The sequence below is a fragment of the Bos indicus x Bos taurus genome, chromosome 4, assembly GCF_003369695.1.
Source record: "Bos indicus x Bos taurus breed Angus x Brahman F1 hybrid chromosome 4, Bos_hybrid_MaternalHap_v2.0, whole genome shotgun sequence".
NCBI classification, from domain to species: Eukaryota; Metazoa; Chordata; class Mammalia; order Artiodactyla; family Bovidae; genus Bos; species Bos indicus x Bos taurus.
Genome location: NC_040079.1, coordinates 11,996,508 through 12,016,890, shown reverse-complemented (window position 1 = coordinate 12,016,890; position 20,383 = coordinate 11,996,508). Strand labels below are relative to the sequence as shown.

The following is a 20,383-nucleotide window of genomic DNA, read 5'->3' as shown; positions in this document are numbered from 1 at the left end:
CACCATCTGCCCATCTCTCTGGGTCTCTGGAGTCGCTTGCCTCCTTCTGACTCTCAACGTGAACAGACTTCCTTTTGCATTGGACCTAAGGACTTCTTTCTACATTGGACATAAGGACTTCTTTCCTTGATAACAAAATTCCAGATCTGTATTATTTTTTGAATCATTGATCAACTTTTAGAAAGCTTAGTAACACTGCTGCCACTGGGCTCTCAACATGCATTAACTCTTCTTTAACTACCTGGAAAAACAGAAGCCCAGCCCTGCCTGTACTATGCTACTACTTTTCTATACTTTCAAGAGTGATCAAAATATTTCCACAGTGAAATCCACTCAGTTAAATTCCCTTTTGCATATGATCCTACTAAATGGGTAAAAGGTATCATCCGTGCCTCTTCCTGTCTTGCTTACTGTCCCCTCTGACTTACAACTATTTTGCCCCCTAAACTTGAACTTACCCTTCATTATTCTAATTGTTTTAAAGGTTTACAATAAAGAACTCTTGCTTCACTATCTTTTACTATAATGCAGTTGACTCTGGGTCCCATTACAGAATTCACATGGGTAGACGCATTGCACATTTAACCAAGCTTGCTAATTACACAAAAGATACAAGGCTCTACCCCAGAGGACTAGGAGGAGACAAAGACGATAGCACCAACTCCTTGAGGAGAATGCATTCTAATAAAAGCAATAGAAAGTCTGCACAAAGAATGACATTAACAGGTACACAGAGTGAAGATCTGTAAAGCCCACTTTAGGAATTCAACGGGAAGAAAGAGAAATTGCATCTAGTGAGTAAAGCTTCATGAAGGATGTGATTTGAAATGGCCCTTGAAGATGAGTTAAGATTTTAGTGGGGGGTAGCAGAGAGGAAGACATTCAAAGGAGATCGTACTCTGAGAATACTGGGGGTTGGAGGCATGTTTTAAGGGGGGAAATGCCATGTGTGCTGGGCCTCAAATGCTTTCACAGGCATCACAGATACAAAACAGTCCAATTTTGCTACTGAGAATAAAGAAGAAAGACAGTGCTGGATATGGAAAAGATTGAGCTCATTTAGTTCAAAGTCACACATTTTAAGGGAAGAGAATGAAACCTCATGGCAGGTGAGAGCAGTGCTCATGTATACATCATAACTATGGCAGCAGAGGGTCAGGATGAACAGGAGAACCAGCTTCTCTGTCTTTGTTCACCTTGTCCAACAAGTGCAAGCCTGATACCCACCCTTTTCGGAAATGTATCCTTCTCGAAGGGGTGCGTGGCGTGCTTAGTCTCTCAGTCATGTCTGACTCTTTGTGACCCCGTGGACTGTAGCCCACCAGGCTCCTCTGTCCACAGGGATTGTCCAGGCAAGAATACAGAAGTGGGTTGTCATGCCTTCCTCCAGGGGATCTTCCCAACCCAGGGATCAAACCCAGGTCTCCTGTATTGCAGGTGGATTCTTTACTGTCTGAAACCAGGGAAGCCCACTCTAAAAGGGGGGACCCTTATTTGTTTAATTCACCTGGTAATTAGCATGCACCATGCAAGGTATAAGAAATAAAACTTTATTTATAGAATATCAGCCTTTGGTGAGTTTCAGGTCCACTGAAAACAACCCAGGTTTGAATGTGTATTTTTCTTAATTATATGTCAGCTTTAAATTGCCCAAATTGTTTCTCTCTCCTGGCAGACTTAACACTAATATATTGCAAATAAAGATTTTTTTTTCTGAGGCTAAAAATAAAAGCAGGTTATCAGTTGTAGTTAGTAAAATCAGAAAGCCTTCTTGCTTTGATAAGCATGTTCCTAAGACACACACACACATACACACGAAAAGCCAGATTTAGGAATAGTTGAGAGACAAGCTGTTAATTTGCAATTAAATGTATTCTAGAAAACAGATGAGTGAAAAAGGCTGATGCGATTTCTCCGAAGTAAAACCTTGAGAATAAATTGAGAGGCAGCCAAAGTGTGATGCTGGCACTGGGGTACTGGGAGATCACAACACTGCTAATAAATAATTATCAGAAGGTGTTGTAGTGCTGCAGCCAGAGCGTCCACTCTGGCTCAGAGTAAATGAGGAACACTAATCATCACCATCTCCCACTTCTAGCCTCACTCGTGAACTTTTCTGAAGAGTGAGAACCTTCAGCAGGAGACGATAAAACTGAAATGAGGACACAGGACATCCTTCTTCGTGATGTTCAGCCACAGCCATATGGTGAACCGCATCGCAGGCCATCCATGAGACGAGGGGATGCACATGAGATCCGACACAGCTTCCCAACCAAAGCCTCCTGAGTCTGGTCCTCTTGCCACTTCTCATGAGGGCTTTAATTGCTACCTCATAGGGAACTGAGGAGGAGAGAATTGTCTCTGTGAAAAATTAAGCTCCTGGCATGTATGATCTGGACCTGATTATTTCTCTGGGGGCTTCCCTGGTGGCTCAGCTGGTAAAGAATCTGCCTGCAGTGCAGGAGGCCTGGGTTTGATCCCTGGGCTGGGAAGATCCCCTGGAGTATGGAAAAGCTACCCACTCCAGTATTCTGGGCTGGAGAATTCCATGGACTATATAGTCCATGGGGTCACAAAGAGTCGGACATGACTGAGTGATTTTGACTTTCAGCAGCCACGGTTCCAAACTGAAGAAAACCTCTGACATCATCTAGCAACTCTCTCTGTACTGATGAAAGATCCATGTGACATCCCTGTGCCATATAATTCATTCATTTCAGAGTCAGAGCTTGAACCCCACTGTCCTCTTTCCTCCATATTATTAAGTGAAGTAAACATCTGCATAAATGTTTTCTGCTACATTTCAAGGGAAACTCAGGTACAAATTACACAGAGAGAAGTTATAACATGTAAGTTAGATGTTATACAATCATCTCCAGAGAGTTTACTTTGTCAACGGGTTTAAAGCATTGATTTGTTTCCTTCTGTGGCTGTTTTAGAATCTCTAAGCCAGAAGAAATCTTGCTAGTTCCCAAATGCACCTCTTTAACTTGTGAACTTTCTTTCTCTTTGTGTAATCTGTACCTGGAGTTTCCCAAGCACTACCTGATGCTGGCAAAGACTGAGGGCAGGAGGAGAAGGGGGTGAAAGAGGATGAGATGGTTGGATGGCATCACCAACTCAATGGACATGAGTTTGGGTGAACTCCGGGAGTTGGTGATGGACAGGGAGGCCTGGCGTGCTGCAGTTCATGGGGTTGCAAAGAGTCGGACACAACTGAGTGACTAAATTGAACTGAACTGACAGCAAAACCACATTATGCACATACTTCTTCACTACAAACTTCATTTGGGCCCCACAGACATATTTCCAAGTCCTTTTATGTAGATGCTTCTGTTTCAGTCTAATTTGGGGGGATTTCCCCAAAACCTTCCCTTCTATTAATTTAAGCCTGCCTGTGTGCATGCTAAGTTGCTTTAGTAGTGTCCAGCTCTTCATAACCCCATGGACTGTAGCCCACTAGGCTCCTCTGTCCATGGGCTTCTCCAGGCAAGAATACTGCAGCGGGTTGCCATGCCCTTCTCCAGGGGATCTTCCGACCCAGGGATTGAACCCATGCCTCTTATGTCTCCTGCATTGACAAGCAGTTCTTTACCACTGGTGCCACCTAGGAAGTCCTAGCGTTCTCTCAATATTTTCAGCTTTTTCACAATTTGGCCTCTAAGCAATCTATATAGGACATAGTGGCAGCTCACTGCTGAGAAACCTGCCTGCCACCTAAACCTCTGCAACCAAGCCTTTTCATCAAAAAAATCCTGCTTTAACTATTTATCCTCCTTTGTGAATGCTAAATACATCTTTTTTTTTTTTTTCTTGACTCCTTATCACACATACTTTGAGATCCAGGATGAATGACAATATTTAGTTTATAATCACCCCAGAAATCAGACATCACAGCGAGCATACATTACACTTAAATTACACTCTTCAGTTATGCATGGGTTCTGATTTATGGTTCACAGAGTGGAAAGGGATGTCTTAGGTAGGGCTCACATCATGACATTAATTGCTAAGGTGTTAATTCTCTGTCTTCTTTGTCTTTGAAACTGCCCAATTTACAGGAAAATTCTACTTTCATTTAGAAAAAGGATGTTTGGGTAGGGTATTTCACTAAGTCTAAAACTTTAAAAAATAGATACGTAAGTGACCAGAGATGGCTCCACTTTCTGTGCATGGAGGACTACATCATAAAACATGAACTTGGACAATTCATATAACAGCCCGTGTCTGCTTCCTCACCTATAAAATAAGAATAGTATTTAACCTGCAGTAATCTACAAGCTGATGGTATACCAGAATGAGAAAGAGTATAGAAAAGACATAAGTAGGAGACAGTATATTCAAGACACAAAGTATGATTATTCTGACCCTGCTGAAAATTCTGCCCAGTGAGCTGTTTCCATAGTAAAAGTTTATTCACCTGAACCCTTGATTCTTTCTCTACAATTCACGTAATGAACAAAAGTTATTGCTTTCTTGTCTCAGTATATTAGCTGGATGGTTGAATGCACAGAGCTCACATCTGAATCAGCACAAAAGTGAAACCTGGAGGAGGGGAAATAGAAAGGGACCCTTGAGCTTACACCAGAGTCATTCTCATCTGTCAACCTGCCCACATAAATACTAGGAAATCAACTCATTTAAACAACTTGGGAGGCAAGCCTGAGTTATAATAGTGTTCTTGAACGTAGGTCAATGAAAAATTGGTCTGCTCACAAATTCCCATTTGTCATATTCCCTGCAAATGCACGTTAATTGTTTTCATATTTAAATGCCGAGGAGCAACCATAACAAATGTGTGTTGTCAGGTTCTTGGGAGTTTTCTAAAAACAAAACAGGATGATTATAGCATAGAGTAAATTATTGTTGGTTCCATGTGCTCTCAGGCAGAATCACAGAAGGGTAAGGACTTAGGAAAAGTCATTCATATCTGGTTCAAATCCTATTAACATAGAAAATAGAATTGGAGCTGAGTTAATATATAGTATTAACAAAATATACAGTATTTAATACAAATTTGTTGTAGGCCATTCGCCATTAGTTTTATATGTCTGAAATGTAGTATCTGCTTAGCAGTGGGTTTCCAAGGTGGTGCTAGTGGTAAAGAGCCTGCCAATGCAGGAGACATAAGAGACACGGGTTTGATCCCTGGGTCGGGAAGATCCCCTGGAGAGGGGCATGGCAAACCACTGCAGTATTCTTGCTTGGAGAACCCCCATGGACACAGGAGCCTGTCCATGGGATTTCAAAGAGTCAGACACAACTAAAGCAACTTAGCACATATGGAGAATGTTTGAAAATCTGTAAGAATACTGTAGTCTAAGAAAAATCTTGTTCCTCTTTGTACTTACCCCCCCAGAGGAATAATATCTACATTAAGCCCCCTCTCACCTAACTTTGCCTTTTTCCTAAAAGCTGGGTCCCTCAAGTTTCCTGTGACTGTCGCTTTGTGCACTGATTCTCCGGTGTTAATATACAGAACTTATGAACATATCAAAAGTTGCAGTTTTGTGCTCTATAACCCCAGACTGACCAAATATATGTATATAATAAGAAAACCCAAAGTGGCACCATATTGTAGTACAAGCATACGCGTGTAGCACTGGTGTCTGTGCGCGTGGAAGGAGCAGGAATAAAAGCAATACAGGTAAACAGTCAACCAGTAGTTTGTTGGTATGCATGTGCTCAGCAAATTAACGATACACAGCTGGCTGATCGATCCATAAAGACCTGTAGAGTCCTGAGATTCTAACAAAGTGTGACTAAGAAAGCAATAAAAGGAAGAGCCAAATTTTCTGCCTTTTGTTTTTCACCATCTTAACCACACATAAATGTGCAGCCTCAAAGGCTAAGCAAGAGAAGCGATCACAAAAGGATAGAAAGGAGGAATATCTCGAATACAAACCTGGTTAACAACCCCCAGCTGACCAGAGCTTTTGTTCTGGTCCTGTGTGAACTCTGACTTCCTTCATGGCTCCCAGGGATCAGAATATACACTGGGCTGAACTTGAATGCACTTCTTGGAGAACAGAAACCAAAGGGAATAGGAACTGCAACCTTCACCCCACCCTTTGTGGATACCAAATAAATCATGTTCACACAATTTGTTTTGTGTCTGTTTTGTCTAGAGTCTTTACCACAAGTTATCTGAGGCTAAGATGAATGACAACATAGAGATTCAGTTTCTCAAGGACAATATAAACAGTCTTCATACAGTAGTTTACAGAATAACTAAAGATTCAGTGATGTAATAATTGCATTCAATATGTATTATTCCAAGAAGTTATTAATTATTGATTACAGACTTATATGATAGGCTGTATAATGGTACCCCCAAAATGTCCACATTATAATCCCCGGAATCTATAAAGAAGGTACTTGCATGGCAGGAGGAGCTTTGCATATGTGATTAAATTAAAAATCATGAGCTAGGATTAGCTTGGATCACCCGGGCAGTCTCAGTGTAGTCACAATTTTTTATTTTTAAAAAAGAATAGCTTTGAGTCTGAGTCAGAGAAGGAGACGTGATAGTGTAAAAAGAGGTCAGAGATCTGATGCTGCTGTGCTGACGGCCTTGACAGTGAAAGAAGGAATCATGAGTCAAGAAAAAACGTGGGCAGCTTCTGAAGGCTGAGATGGTCTGAAAAGGATTCTCTACCGGAGCCCCTGGGAGGAACACAGCTCTGTCAATAACATAAGACCGATTTTGGAATTCAACCTGCATAACTGTAGGTAATGAACAAACTGTTTTAGGTCCTTAGTTTATGATTATTGGTTACAGAAGCAATCTATAACTGATACAGCCACAAATTTACATTGTGAAAACTTTAACAAATATGGCTATATATTTTATCTACCTTTCAAACATGACATTCTTAAGTTTACCTATCTTTATATATGTGGGCTTCCCTTGTGGCTCAGCTGGTAAAGAATCTGCCTGCAACGTGGGTCGAGACCTGGGTTTGATCCCTACGTTGGAAAGATTCCCTGGAGAAGGGAACAGCTACCCACACCAGTATTCTGGCCTGGAGAATCCCATGGGCTGTGTAGACCATAGGGTGACAAAGAGTAGAACATGACTGAGGACTTTCACTTTCACCTTTATATATTTGAATCTATTATCAAATATCACCATTTTCTACACTGCTAATATTGAAGGAACCTATAAGGAAAAAACTTTGTGTTGGGATAGAGACACTGATTTCCAGGCCAGATCTGGCCCGAGGAAGCCATGTGACTTGTGGGAGTAACTTTTAGATATTAGTTATTCCATTTGAAGAGAAGGCAATGGCAACCCACTCTAGTACTCTTGCCTGGAAAAACCCATGGACGGAGGGGCCTGGTGGGCTGCAGTCCATGGGGTCGCTAGGAGTCGGACATGACTGAGCGACTTCACTTTATTTTTTCACTTTCATGCATTGGAGAAGAAAATGGCAACCCACTCCAGCGTTCTTGCCTGGAGAATCCCAGGGACAGGGGAGCCTGGTGGGCTAGCGTCTATGGGGTCACACAGAGTCGGACATGACTGAAGCGACTTAGCAGCAGCAGCAGCATTTCATTTGAAAACTGTAAGTCTAGACAAACAACTATATGCCTTTCAACATTATGATACTGTAATTATCCTAAATTCTAAGTAAAGGAAATATCATTCCTACAGTTTTGGACTGTATATCATAAAGATTGTCATTTGCTGGCATTTACTATCAAGAGTGTATTTTAAAAAATCAAGATGTGGTATCAACCTAATTCAGGTTTCTTTTTTTTCAAATATATTCCATTAATAAAAAATGTAATATTCTACTATTTCCATAATGTAGTAAAAAATATAAAATCACAAAAAATAGAGCTACTATATGATCTAGCAATTCCACTTCTAGGGATGTATCTGCAGAAAACTGTAATCCCAAAGTGTTTACATGCACCTTAATTTCCCACGCAGAACTGTCTGCAACAGTAAGAATGGAAGCAACGCAAATGCTCATCACTGGAGGAAGGGATAAAGATGTGGTGCGTACACACACACACACACACGTGGAGCATTACTCAGCCATAAAAAAGAGTGAAAATGCCATTTGTAGCAACATGAACGGACCTCAGATTGTCGTACTGAGTGAGGTGAGTCACGCAGAAAGGTAAATGTGACATTGCTTGTGTGGGATCTAAAACATGGCACAAGTGAACCTACTTACAGACAGAAACTGAGTCACGAGCCACCAAGCAGGAAAAGGGGAGGGTAAAGTGGGAGACTGGGACTGATACATACACACCACTATATACAACAGATAGCATACCAGGACCTCACACAGAGCACGGGGGACTCTGCTCAGCACTCCGTAATGAGCTACATGGGAACAGAATCTAAAAAGAACGGATACATGTATACGTACAACTGATTGTGCTGTACACCTGAAACTAACAGAACACTGTAAGCCAACTATACTCAATTAAAAAATCACTTAATACAGCCTAGAGTAATAAACGCAGTACATACTGTTACCCTTTAAGTCTTACCAAATATGCACTGTCCTACAAATAGAAATGCAAAGCTTTCTTGAAAAACCTTTGCAAAATATTTACCTGTAATTATAATCTAATTTATACATATAAAATAAACATTCTAGGTATAGCTATTATAAAAATAAATCTTTCATGCATTTAAATTTACATAAATTTGGGACGGAACTTATTATTTTCTGAGGTTTGAAAGATACTTAGTGAAAAGTTATTATTGGAGAAAAATCAATATTGGAATTTATAGCTAGCACTTTCCACTTATAAATAAAAATGACCTATGGAAACATTAATGACTTTTCTAAATTAATAACATAAAGCAGTGAAGATGTAAAGCCACTGACAGCTAATTAAACACAGAAGGGGAAAAGGCTGCTTGTTGTCTGTATCCCGGTGTGGAGAAAAGTGCTTTTTAAAAACCACTTAGAGATTATTCGATATAATCTTCATGGAAATGAAACTCCTTCCCCAGGAGATTGGACTTAAATGTTCAGTGACCTACACTTGCTCCTTAGAAGGACTGGCCAGTCCCTGTTGTTGTTGTTCAGTCACTAAGTCATGTGCAATTCTTTGTGACCCCATAGACTCCAGCACCCCAGGCTTCCCTGTCCTTTACTGTCTCCCAGAGTTTGCTCAAACTCATGCCCATTGAGTCGATGATGCCATCCAACCATTTCATCTTCTGTCACCCCCTTCTCCTCCTGCCCTCAATCTTTCCTAGCATCAGGGTCTTTTCCAATGAGTTGGCTCTTTCCATCAGGTGGCCAAAGTATTGGAGCTTCAGCTGCAGCATCAGTCCTTCCAATGAATACTGAGGACTGATTTCCTTAGGACTGACTGATCTCCTCGCTGTCCAAGAGACTCTTAAGAGTCTTCTCCAGCGTGACAAATCAAAAGCTTTAATTCTCCAGTTCTTGGCTTTCTTTATCCCCCAACTCTGACATCTGTACATGACTACTGGACAAACCATAGCTTTGATTATGTGGCCTTTTTTCAGCAAAGTGATGTCTCTGCGTTTTAATATGCTGTCTAGATTTGTCACAGCTTTTTTTCCAAGGAGCAAATGTCTTTTAACTTTGTGGATGCAGTCACCGTCCACAGAGATTTTGGAATTCAAGAAAATAAAGTCTATTTTTTAATCATTAGATACAGGCCGACCCTTAGGTCTCCTCTTCTCCTCCCTCCCCAGTCTCCAGCAGCAAGCACAGAAATAAAGGAGGGCAAGGCACAAGGCACGACCTATCTCTGGATGAGAACACACTTGCGGTGTCTCCTGCAAACTAGCTTCCTCTAGGCTACCTCCTGCCCAAATCTGCACCGTGCCAGCTAGACTCGTTTCACTGCTGTTTCACTGGCTGCCTTGGTTGACTTCCCTGGGGCTTCCCTCTTGAATGCTTGGACCTTAAGAGTAGATGTCAGTGTGTGCATGCATGCCTGCTAAATCACTTCAGCTGTGTCTGACTCTGCGACTCTATGGAATATAGCACGCCAAGCTCCCTTCTCCATAGGATTCTCCAGAATCCTAGGGTACTCCAAGAACACTGGAGTGGGTTGCCATTTTCTCCTCCAGGGAATCTTCCTGACCCAGCGACTGAACCTGCATCTCCTGCATTGACAGGTGGGTTCTTTACCACTAGTGCCATCTGTGAAGCCTAGATGTCAGTACCACCAAGATAATACACTAGTCAAAGACTTCACAAGGAAAAAACCCTACAAAACAATGTATCTTAGGAACAAGTATGCCAAAATCCTCAACAAAACACTAGGAAACTGATTCCAACAACACATAGAAAGAATTATACATCATGACCAAGTGGAACTTCTCCAAAGGATTTAAATTTGATTTAATATCTGAAATCCAAGTAGTGCAATGTATTATTATATCAATACAATTTTTTTTAAATCACAGGATCATCTCAATAACCAAAAAAAAAAAAAAAAAAAAAACCAGAAAAAGCAAAGTCCAATGCCCTTCCATGATAGATTAAAATAACAAACAAACAAACAAAAAGCACCCAAAGTAGGAACATAATGGGCTTTCCTCAGTTTGATCAAGGACATTTGTGGAAAACCAACACTGAATGCTTTTTCATGTGATCAAGAACAGGACAAGGGTGTCCACATGTGCTACTCTCCAACCTATCTGAGTACTATTTCAGTACTATCTGAATTCTATTCAATATCTGACTGCAGGTCCTAACAGAACAATTTGGTCAGAGAAAAAAGGTATCCACATTAGAAAAGAAGTAGAACTATCTCTATTTATAGATGACATGATCTTATAAATAGAAAATTCTAAGAAGTCCACTAAAACACATTAGAACTAATAACTATGTTCAGGAAGGCTGCAGCATATAAGGTCAATTGATGCAAAAATCAACTGTATTTCATATACTTGCATTAACCAGTGTAAATGTAAAGAAAACAATTACATTTATAGCAGCATCAAAACAATGTAATACTTAGAATACATTTAACAAAAGAAGTACAACACTTATACTATGAAAATTACAAAGCTTTGCTGAAAGAAATTGGAGATATAAACAAATTGAAACTATCCAATGCTCATGGATTGGAAAATTTAACGTGGCTGACACAGCTATAGCCGTCCCTGGGTATATGGGGGACACGAGTTCCAGGACCTGCTATGGATACTCAAATCTGCAGATACTGAAGTCCATGAAGATTCTGCACCCAGGGATACAACCAACCATGGATCAAAAATGTAGTACCATATTTATGTAAAAAAAAAAAAATCTGCACATAAATGGATCCATGCAGTTCAAACCCATGTTTTTCAAGGGTCAACTATATACTTCTCAAACTGACCTAGAGTCAACATAATCCCTATCAGAATCTTAGCTGACTTCTTTGCAGAAATCAATGAATTAATTCTCGACCATTACTTTATACCGTATTCAAAAATTAATGCAAGATGGATCAAAGACCTAAACATATGGGAAAAAAAAACTATTATAAACTCTTTAAAGAAAATATAGGAGTCAATCTTTGTGACGTTAGATTTGGCAATGTGACACCAAAAGCATAATCAACAAAAGAAAAAATAGATAAATTAAACTTTATCAAAATGAAAAATGATTGCTCTTCAGAGAACACCATTAAAAACAGTGAAAAGACAGCCTGCAGAATGGGGAAATAAATATTTGTAAATCTTAAGTGATTTGTGTCTAAAATATACAATGAACACTTACAACTTAATAATAAAAAGACAACACAATTGTAGAAGGGCCAAAGGATCTCCAAAGAAGGGATACAAATAGCCAATGAATACCTGAAAAATATATTCTACATTATTAGTCACTGCTGCTAAGTCGCTCCAGTCATGTCCAACTCTGTGCAAACCCAAAGATGGCAGCCCACCAGGCTCTGTCATCCCTGGAATTCTCCAGGCAAGAACACTGGAGTGGGTTGCCATTTCCTTCTCCAATGCATGAAAGTGAAAAGTGAGAGTGAAGTCGCTCAGTCGTGTCCGACTCTTAGCGACCCCATGGACTGCAGCCCACCAGGCTCCTCTGTCCATGGGATTTTCCAGCAAGAGTACTGGAGTGGGGTGCCATCGCCTTCTCCTCATTAGTCACCAGGGAAATGTAAACCAAAACCACAACAAGATACCACTTCACACCCATCAGGATGGCTAAAGTCAAAAAGTCAAATAAATACAAGCATTAGCAAGGATGTGGGCAAGTCAGACCTCTCACACAAGGCTGGTGGGACTTTAAAACAATGCAGCTCCTTTGGAAAAGCGTCTAGCAGTTCCTCAGCAACTAAACATAAAGTTCCAATACGACCCCACAACTAGGTGTGTACCCATGAGAAATGAAACATGTCCATACAGAAAGCTGTAGAAGAACGTTTATTTTTCATAATAGACAGAAGGCAGATATAATCCAAAGGTCCATTAGTGGGTGGATGGATAAATAAGATATATTAATATACAGTAGAATATTGTTTGATCATAAAAAGGAAAAAAATACCATTAAGTTCTACAACGTGGATGAACCCTGAGAACATGCTAAAGTCAAAGAAGCCAGTAACAAAAGTCCATTACATGTCTATTCATATGAAAATCTAGGACAGGGAAATCTATAGAGGCAAAGTAAACTGGTGGTTGCTTAGGGATGGAGGAGAGGGCAGGGTGGGGGACAGGAAGAGTATGGTGGCTGCTGGCTGAAGGGAACACGCTTTTTGAGGAGATGAATATGTTTGTAATTTGACTTGCAAGGGTTGCACATATTGGGACTTCCCAGGTGGCTCAGTATAAAAGAATCTACTTGCCAATGCAGGAGACTCAGGAGTTGCGAGTTCAATCCCTGGGTCAGGAAGATCCCCTGGAATACTGGCAATCCACTCCAGTATTCTTGCCTGGAAAATCCCATTGACAAAGGAGCCCAGTGGGCTACAGTGCATGGGGTCAGAAAGAGTGGGACACAACTGAGCACGACCATGCATGGTTGCACATATTTGCAAATAAACTAAGTATCACTTAATTTTAAATGAGTGAATTATATATATATATATATATCAATTATATTTCAATGAAACTATCAAAAAAATGTCATTTCCTTCCAGCTTAGTTGACTAATACTAGAATCAACGCATGCCTTCTAGATGAGCATATTGGTCTGATGTCTTTTGCTTAAATGACTTGGTCATGGTCATGAGCCTTTATAGATACAGAGTGAACAGTTCAGGTATGGCCCTTGTAAGACCTTTTCCAGATACAAATATGGAAGTGACATCATCAGACCTTTGTCTCAGGGCTCCCTCTGACCTAGAGCATACAGGCAGAAGTTAAGCAGTATTTTGCAGTAAAACTTAACATTTTCTTTAAAAAAGACTGTAACAGTCTGTGATCCTTTAAATATAATGTGTGTGTGCTCAGTCGTGTCCGACTCTTTGCGACCCCATGGACTGTAGCTCACCAGGCTCCTCTGTCCCCTGAATATTCCAGGCAAGAATAATGGAGTGGGTTGACATTTCCTCCTCCAGGGGACCTTCCTGACACACAGGTCGAACCTACATCTCTTGTATTTCCTGCATTGACAGGTGGATTCTCTACCACTGTAGGTGATTACAATTTGATTTTTTTTTTAATCTTTAAAGGGTAAAGTAATGGCTCATACAAATATAAAATGAACACAAAGATTTCAATTACGTCATTAATTAATGAGAAAACTAGTACGATGTAAAAAAAAAAAAAGCTGTTTCAAAGGTGACTACAAAGGATAAACTTACTAAGACAGCCCGGAATGCTGAAATGGATTTGCTAATAGAAAATTGGCAATTTATATAGGGTGATAATGCATGGAGTTTTGAAAACAAAAGCTCAACTGAATTATATTACTAGGAATCATATACAGTATGATCAGTCCTTTACCAGTCAATTTCCAATTCCACAACATTTCTAAAATAAGCAAAGATGATGAAAAGCTAAGTGTCACACAGAACCAGATAACCCTTCAAGAGCCTCTAGACTAGGCCCAAGAATCTACTTAAAGATACACAGATATCTTTTTGCCCATTTCAATGGTTTTTGCAGTTTTTCATGACAGGTTTAAGAGTGGTATGTCTATGAATATAATTTGACTTTTAAGTTTCTATGCTATTTGATCTACCATATTTCACTAGTTTTAACACATACATTTCCCCCATATCTCTGCAATTATAATTGGTAGAATTTTTTCTCAGTGTACATAAAATAAGGAGGCATCTTATAACTGATGACATCTTAGATATGATGACATACAGTCATTGCACCAAATTATAAACTTGAGAAAGTGATCTTGGGGTGGGAAGCTTTAGCTAACATATTCCTTGCAGGAAAAAAAAATTAGTTTTTTAAAAGCCATCCTCAGTATCATCACCTTTGACTATGTGTTTTAGGTAAAAATTTTAACAATGTCTTCAACTCAAATTGGATTACTGATTATCAAATGAATTAAGATACAAAAGATACTGCCCTTTAATCAGAGAAGAAATGTTGACATCACAGACTGAGTGCTTTTTTTTTAAAGCACTGGATTAGAAAAGCAATAATTAAAATAATGACAAAGATATTTAAAAATACGAAACAACTCACACACTAGTAGCACTAGCTCAAGAAGTTATAGCCTATGGATGTCTGCTGCTGCTGCTAAGTCGCTTCAGTCGTATCCAACTCTGTGTCACCCTATGGACAGCAGCTCACCAGGCTCCTCTGTCCACGGGATTCTCCAGGCAAGAATACTGGAGTGGGTTGCCATTTCCTTCTCCACTAAATATGTATAGCTATTGTCAAACCATGATAACTCACTAGAATCACTTTGTAAGGTATAAAGGAATGAGAAATAAGACTTTTCACTGAAACTGCATTAATAGCAACTGTAGTTTTCTTTCCTTTTCTAAATAGACTCTTGAACTGTTCCCTTGATAGGCTGGCACTTAAAAATCCTCACAGAGAGCTCCTGCAGGAGATCTTGGTACCTGTACACACTTATTACACAGTATTTCCATAGAGATGAAAACTCTTTTCAAACTGTTTTCTCAGAATTTTTTTTTCTTTCCAAACTCTTTCACTTGGGCTAGATTTGAGTCTCTTTCAGTCAATGCTATGAAATTATTTCATTCTGTCACTTATTTCTATACTTTGAAAAAACACAAAAGAAGGAACAATGGATGCATAATTTCAAACTCAATTTGAGTTATAAAGCAGATGCCTGGGCAAATTGAGGGCAATTCTATTTAAATTTTTTCTTAGGTAAAAGTGTAGTGAAGTTAAAAGTTTGTCCCTCAGAATTTTTTATATTTCTTCCAAATTAATGTTAATTTCCTACCACTGTGTCTTCTTTCCTGGTTCCTTTGCTTTCTTTCCCTGTCTGCAGTTTCCTACCCCTTATCTCAAATTCCCTTTAGTGATTTTTTAAAAAACATCAACTTATTTTCTATGGAAAATATATAAATAGCACTGTAGACTTGATATATAAATATAAACAGCACTGAAGACTTGAATTCAAATTCTGAGTGCATCGATCCATAATGACATTAATTTGGTCCACTGCTAAGTAAGACTTTAAACTACCATATCCTTATTTGAAAAACGGGGGATCTGATAATTTTTCAAAATCAATGAATGACCCCAAGCAGCAGAGGGAAAGAAAATCAAATACAACAAAAGTTATACTTAAACACGCTGTAGTAAAACTGTAGCGCATCAAAGAAAAATAAAAGGTCTAAAGGATAGATAGAGTTAAATGCAGATTATAAACAAAATTATAAACAAAATTTTACTGTGGATCCATCAAAAGCAAAAATAGAAATCCATAAGAATATGACTGAAAGAAAGTTTTTATTATGTTAATATATATGGCTAAAGTGTTCATCAAGATGGCAGACAAAGAAAAGACATTTTTTTTTTTTTTTGATAGAAGAGCAGACTCCTACTTATTCCTTCCTCACTGACAGAATCTCAGTTTTATTTGGGGTGACTATGTCCTCAGATTAAAAAACAATTCATGTCCTAGCCTCCTTTGCAGCTAGGGTGGCGTGTGATAGCTCTGGCCACCGAGGCAAATGATGAAACGAGGGAGGGTTTCTGCAAACGCTGGCAATCCCTGATGCCGTGTTTTCCTGCAGGACGTGCTGCACCACTTCCTCCCTGTGTTTTCCCACCTGATGCTAAACAGGGGATACTCTACATCGGAGACATCTTGCGTCTTGAAGCAAAGGCTGAATAAATCACAGAAGCCTTGCCCTGTAAATACTTAACTCTGCACTTTATTACACAGCGGCGGCGGGGCGGGGGGCGTGGGGGGTGCTGTTTAAAACTATTATTTCAGTTACTCATAATTGAACACAGTCCTATTTGTTACAGATGAAGAAGAAAGAAACATGATTACGAACCCAGGTCGAATTTTTGGAAATCATGAAAGTGTTCATAAATACAGTAATACAAATAAAATCAAGTGTCCATACAGCACAAATTAACTCAGAAACTGTAATTTTTTAAAGGGGTACTTTACAAAGCAACACTAAGTATAAGGTTTCTAGAGATGAGTCCTTCTGTGACTCATTAAGTACAGGATCTTATGGACAAAACTTCTAATTATCAAAAGCAATTCAAATTCTAATTAAATGGAGAAAGAAATTATGTTTATGGATGGGAAGACTCAGTTTTGTACAGGAATTCTCATTCCCAACTGTTCTAGTCTCCTAATGTAATCTCTAAATTAAGGCTGATTCTGATAAAAACTACAATGGAATTGTGTGTGTGTAACATTTGTCAGACTTTATTTTTTTGGGCTCCAAAATCACTGCAGATGGTGACTGCAGCCATGAAAATAAAAGACGCTTACTCCTTGGAAGGAAAGTTATGACCAACCTAGATAGCATATTAAAAACCAGAGACATTACTTTACCAACAAAGGTAAAGTCAAGGCTATGGTTTTTCCAGTGGTCATGTATGGAGGTGAGAATTGGGCTATAAAGAAAACTGAGCAGTGAAGAATTGATCCTTTTGAACTGTGGTGTTGGAGAAGACTCTTGAGAGTCCCTTGGACTGCAAGGAGATCCAACCAGTCCATCCTAAAGGAGAGCAGTCCTGGGTAGCAGTCCATTGGAAGGACTGATGCTGAAGGTGAAACTCCAATACTTTTTGGCCACCTCATGCGAAGAGCTGACTCACTGGAAAAGACCTTGATGCTGGGAGGGATTGGGGGTAGGAGGAGAAGGGGACGACAGAGGAAGAAATGGCTGGATGGCATCACTGACTCGATGGACATGAGTTTGGGTAAACTTCGGGAGTTGGTGATGGACAGGGAGGCCTGGTGTGCTGCGATTCATGGGGTAGCAAAGAGTCGGACACAACTGAGCGACTCAACTGAACATTTATCAAGCTGCAAGTTTATGAAGAAGAGAAAAAAGCCAGGTGTGTGTGCAAATGGGCTTCAGCTATGTCCAACTCTTTGCAACCCATGGACTGTTGCATGCCAGGCTGCTCTGTCCCTGGGATTCTCCTGGCAAGAATACTGGAGTGGGTTGCCATGACCTTCTCCAGGGGATCTTCCTGACCCAGGGATTGAACCTGAGTCTCCTGCAGCTCTTGCATTGCAGACAGATCCTTTACCATGAGCCACTGGGGAAGCCCCAAAAGTCAGGAATATCCATGAAAATTTTGAAGAACAAGGTTGGTAGGCTCAACCTAGCACATTTCTGTATTTATTGTAACGCTATGGTAACTAAGGCAGTGTAGTATCAATACAGGAAAAAGAATGTGAGCCAAGGGAACAGACTAGAGATCCAAGAAACATACCTATGAATTTGAAAACACAAATCACTGGAAAAAGGATGATAAATGATGCTAGAGCAACTGGTTATCAGTAAGGAAAAAAATCAGATCCCTAACTCATATTATACACAAAAATCAATTTCAGGTGAAAGAAAAGACCTAAAAAAAAAGTCCCTTAAAGCTAAAAATAAGAACATCTTTATGACCACGGGGAACAGAAAGATGAATTATGATAGAAATTACAAATCTGAAAGAAAAAGATTGATAAATTTAACTGTCTTTAACTTAGTAATCTCTGTGTGTACAAAAATGCCATAAACAAATAGAAAAGGCAAAGTATAGCCTGAAGATCATCATGGTGTGAAGCGCTTCTAAAAACCAGTAGCAAAAAAAAAAAAATAGTCCAATGGCTAAAGGGCAAAAGAAAGTAGCAATGAATGAAAGAGGAAACCTACATGGATAGTAGCTATAAAGATATTTTCCCCCACTAGTCTTCAGAGAGGACACTGAAATATCACTGACACTCATCAGACCAGCAAAAATGATTAAATCTGACATCATCAAGAATCGGGCGAGGACAGGGAGCACAGGACTCTTGGATACTCCTGGATGGGTGTACACTGGTACTTCTGCTGAGCCACACGACATGTCCAGTAGAGGCGAGGGTGTGTTTGCCCATGATGCAGCTACTTTATTCCCACACGTACAACAGCCTAAAGAAACTCTAGTCCCAGATATGCGTGTGCGTGCTAAGTCGCTTCAGTCACTTGTCTCTGACTCTCTGTGACCCTATGGACTGCGACTCCAGATTCTTCTGTCCGTGGGATTTTCCAGGCAAGAATACTGGAGGGGGTTGCCATTTCCTCCTCCAGAGGATCTTCCAGACCCAGGGATCGAAGCAATGTCTCTTATGTCTCCTGCACTGGCAGGTGGGTTCTTTACCATTAGAGCCACGTGGGAAGTCCCAGACACACATCACAGAATATCCACAGCATACTGCTATGAACTAAGATACTGATGCTGGGAATGATTGAAGGCGGGAGGAGCAGGGGACAACAGAGGATGAGATGGTTGGAGGGTATCACCAACTTAATGGACATCAGTTTGAGTAAGCTCTGGGAGTTGGTGATGGATGGGGAAGCCTGGCGTAGCAGTCCATGAGGTCGCAAGAGTCGGACACGACTGAGCAACTGAACTGAACTGAACTGGTTGAAGATACTGTAATATATGTGATTTCAACAACATTTGTAAACATACACTTGTGGGTGATGGTGCCACAATAGGCACTTGTTTTAAAGACAGTCTGTGATGTGACATACCACAAACTGAACCATATGAATCAGACTCCTTTTAGAACTTGTGGCATCATATTTTATAGTGGGTATAGACAGAGAGAATGCCAGCCTCAAGACCACCTTAAGACGATTTTGATGCATTCCCTTGGGAGGACTTGCTTCTTCTCCTTGACCCGAGATGTGAGCACCCCCTGGTTAAGTTATTGCATCTCCTTTCTCCTCCTGCAGCCCCATCCTGCTACGCTGCAGGTTTGACAGACAAACTGACATGGAACTGAGAGCTCTGCTTTCACAAGAACACTGAGTACAGCCCTGGTGGCTCAGATGGTAAACAGTCTTCCTGCAGTGCAGGAGACCCAGGTTCGATCCCTGGGTTGGAAAGATCCCCTGGAGAAGGAAATGGCAACCCACTCCAAAATCCCATGGATGGAGGAGCCTGGAAGTCCATGGGGTCGCAGAGAGTCAGACATGACTGAGCGACTTCTTCTGAGTACAGACAGACCCCCACTCTGTGAAAATAATCCATCCACTTGTCTCCAAGCCAACACGGTGTCACCTCAGTTATCTTTACTACTTTTTAATGAGGCAGCATCACCTATCAGAAGACCCTATTCATTAACACTATTACCACAGATCACTGATAAAACACTTTGTCTCTCAATGGTATTGCTTTTCACACCTTGTGAGGTTGCTATTACTTGCTTCCACAAAGTTGTAGAGAATCAAGTACCTATTTCAAAAGCCGAAGCAGTCTGTAAATATATAGATAAGTAACAGCGTAGAGCACTTTGGCAGGGCTGAAACTTTATCACAGACAAGAAGACTAAAAGCCCGTCATGCCCAAGGCCCCTTCCTGGAGTAAACTTTATTATTCAGATATTGTACACTATCACTTATGTGTGGAATTTTAAAAGTACAACAAACTATTCAATACAGCCAAAAAGAAGCAGACTCACAGACACAGAGGACTAACTGGCGGTTACCAGTGGAGGGTGGGCAACACGGGTGGGGGCGTAGGAGATACAAGCCCCTGGGTATAAGACAGGCCGTGAGGACATCCCGCACAACATGCGGCATATAGCTAATATTCTGCAATAACTGTAAATGGAGTATAACGTTTAAAAACTGCAAAAGGTAATTTTAAGTTAAAACTGTTTAAAAAAAAAAAGAATTAGGATGAGTATATTGTTGTAGAATACAGCGGCTTTGCTGCTGCTGCTAAGTCGCTTCAGTCGTGTCCGACTCTGTGTGACCCCATAGACGGCAGCCCACCAGGCTCCCCTGTCCCTGGGAT

The 20,383-nt window shown here is 40.3% G+C and overlaps 1 protein-coding gene across 3 annotated transcripts in view; it reads right to left on the bottom strand.

Annotated features, from left to right (window-relative positions):
* TPK1 (thiamin pyrophosphokinase 1) overlaps positions 1-20,383 on the bottom strand; it is a 387,814-nt gene that overhangs the window by 91,724 nt on the left and 275,707 nt on the right. The window lies entirely within an intron of this gene.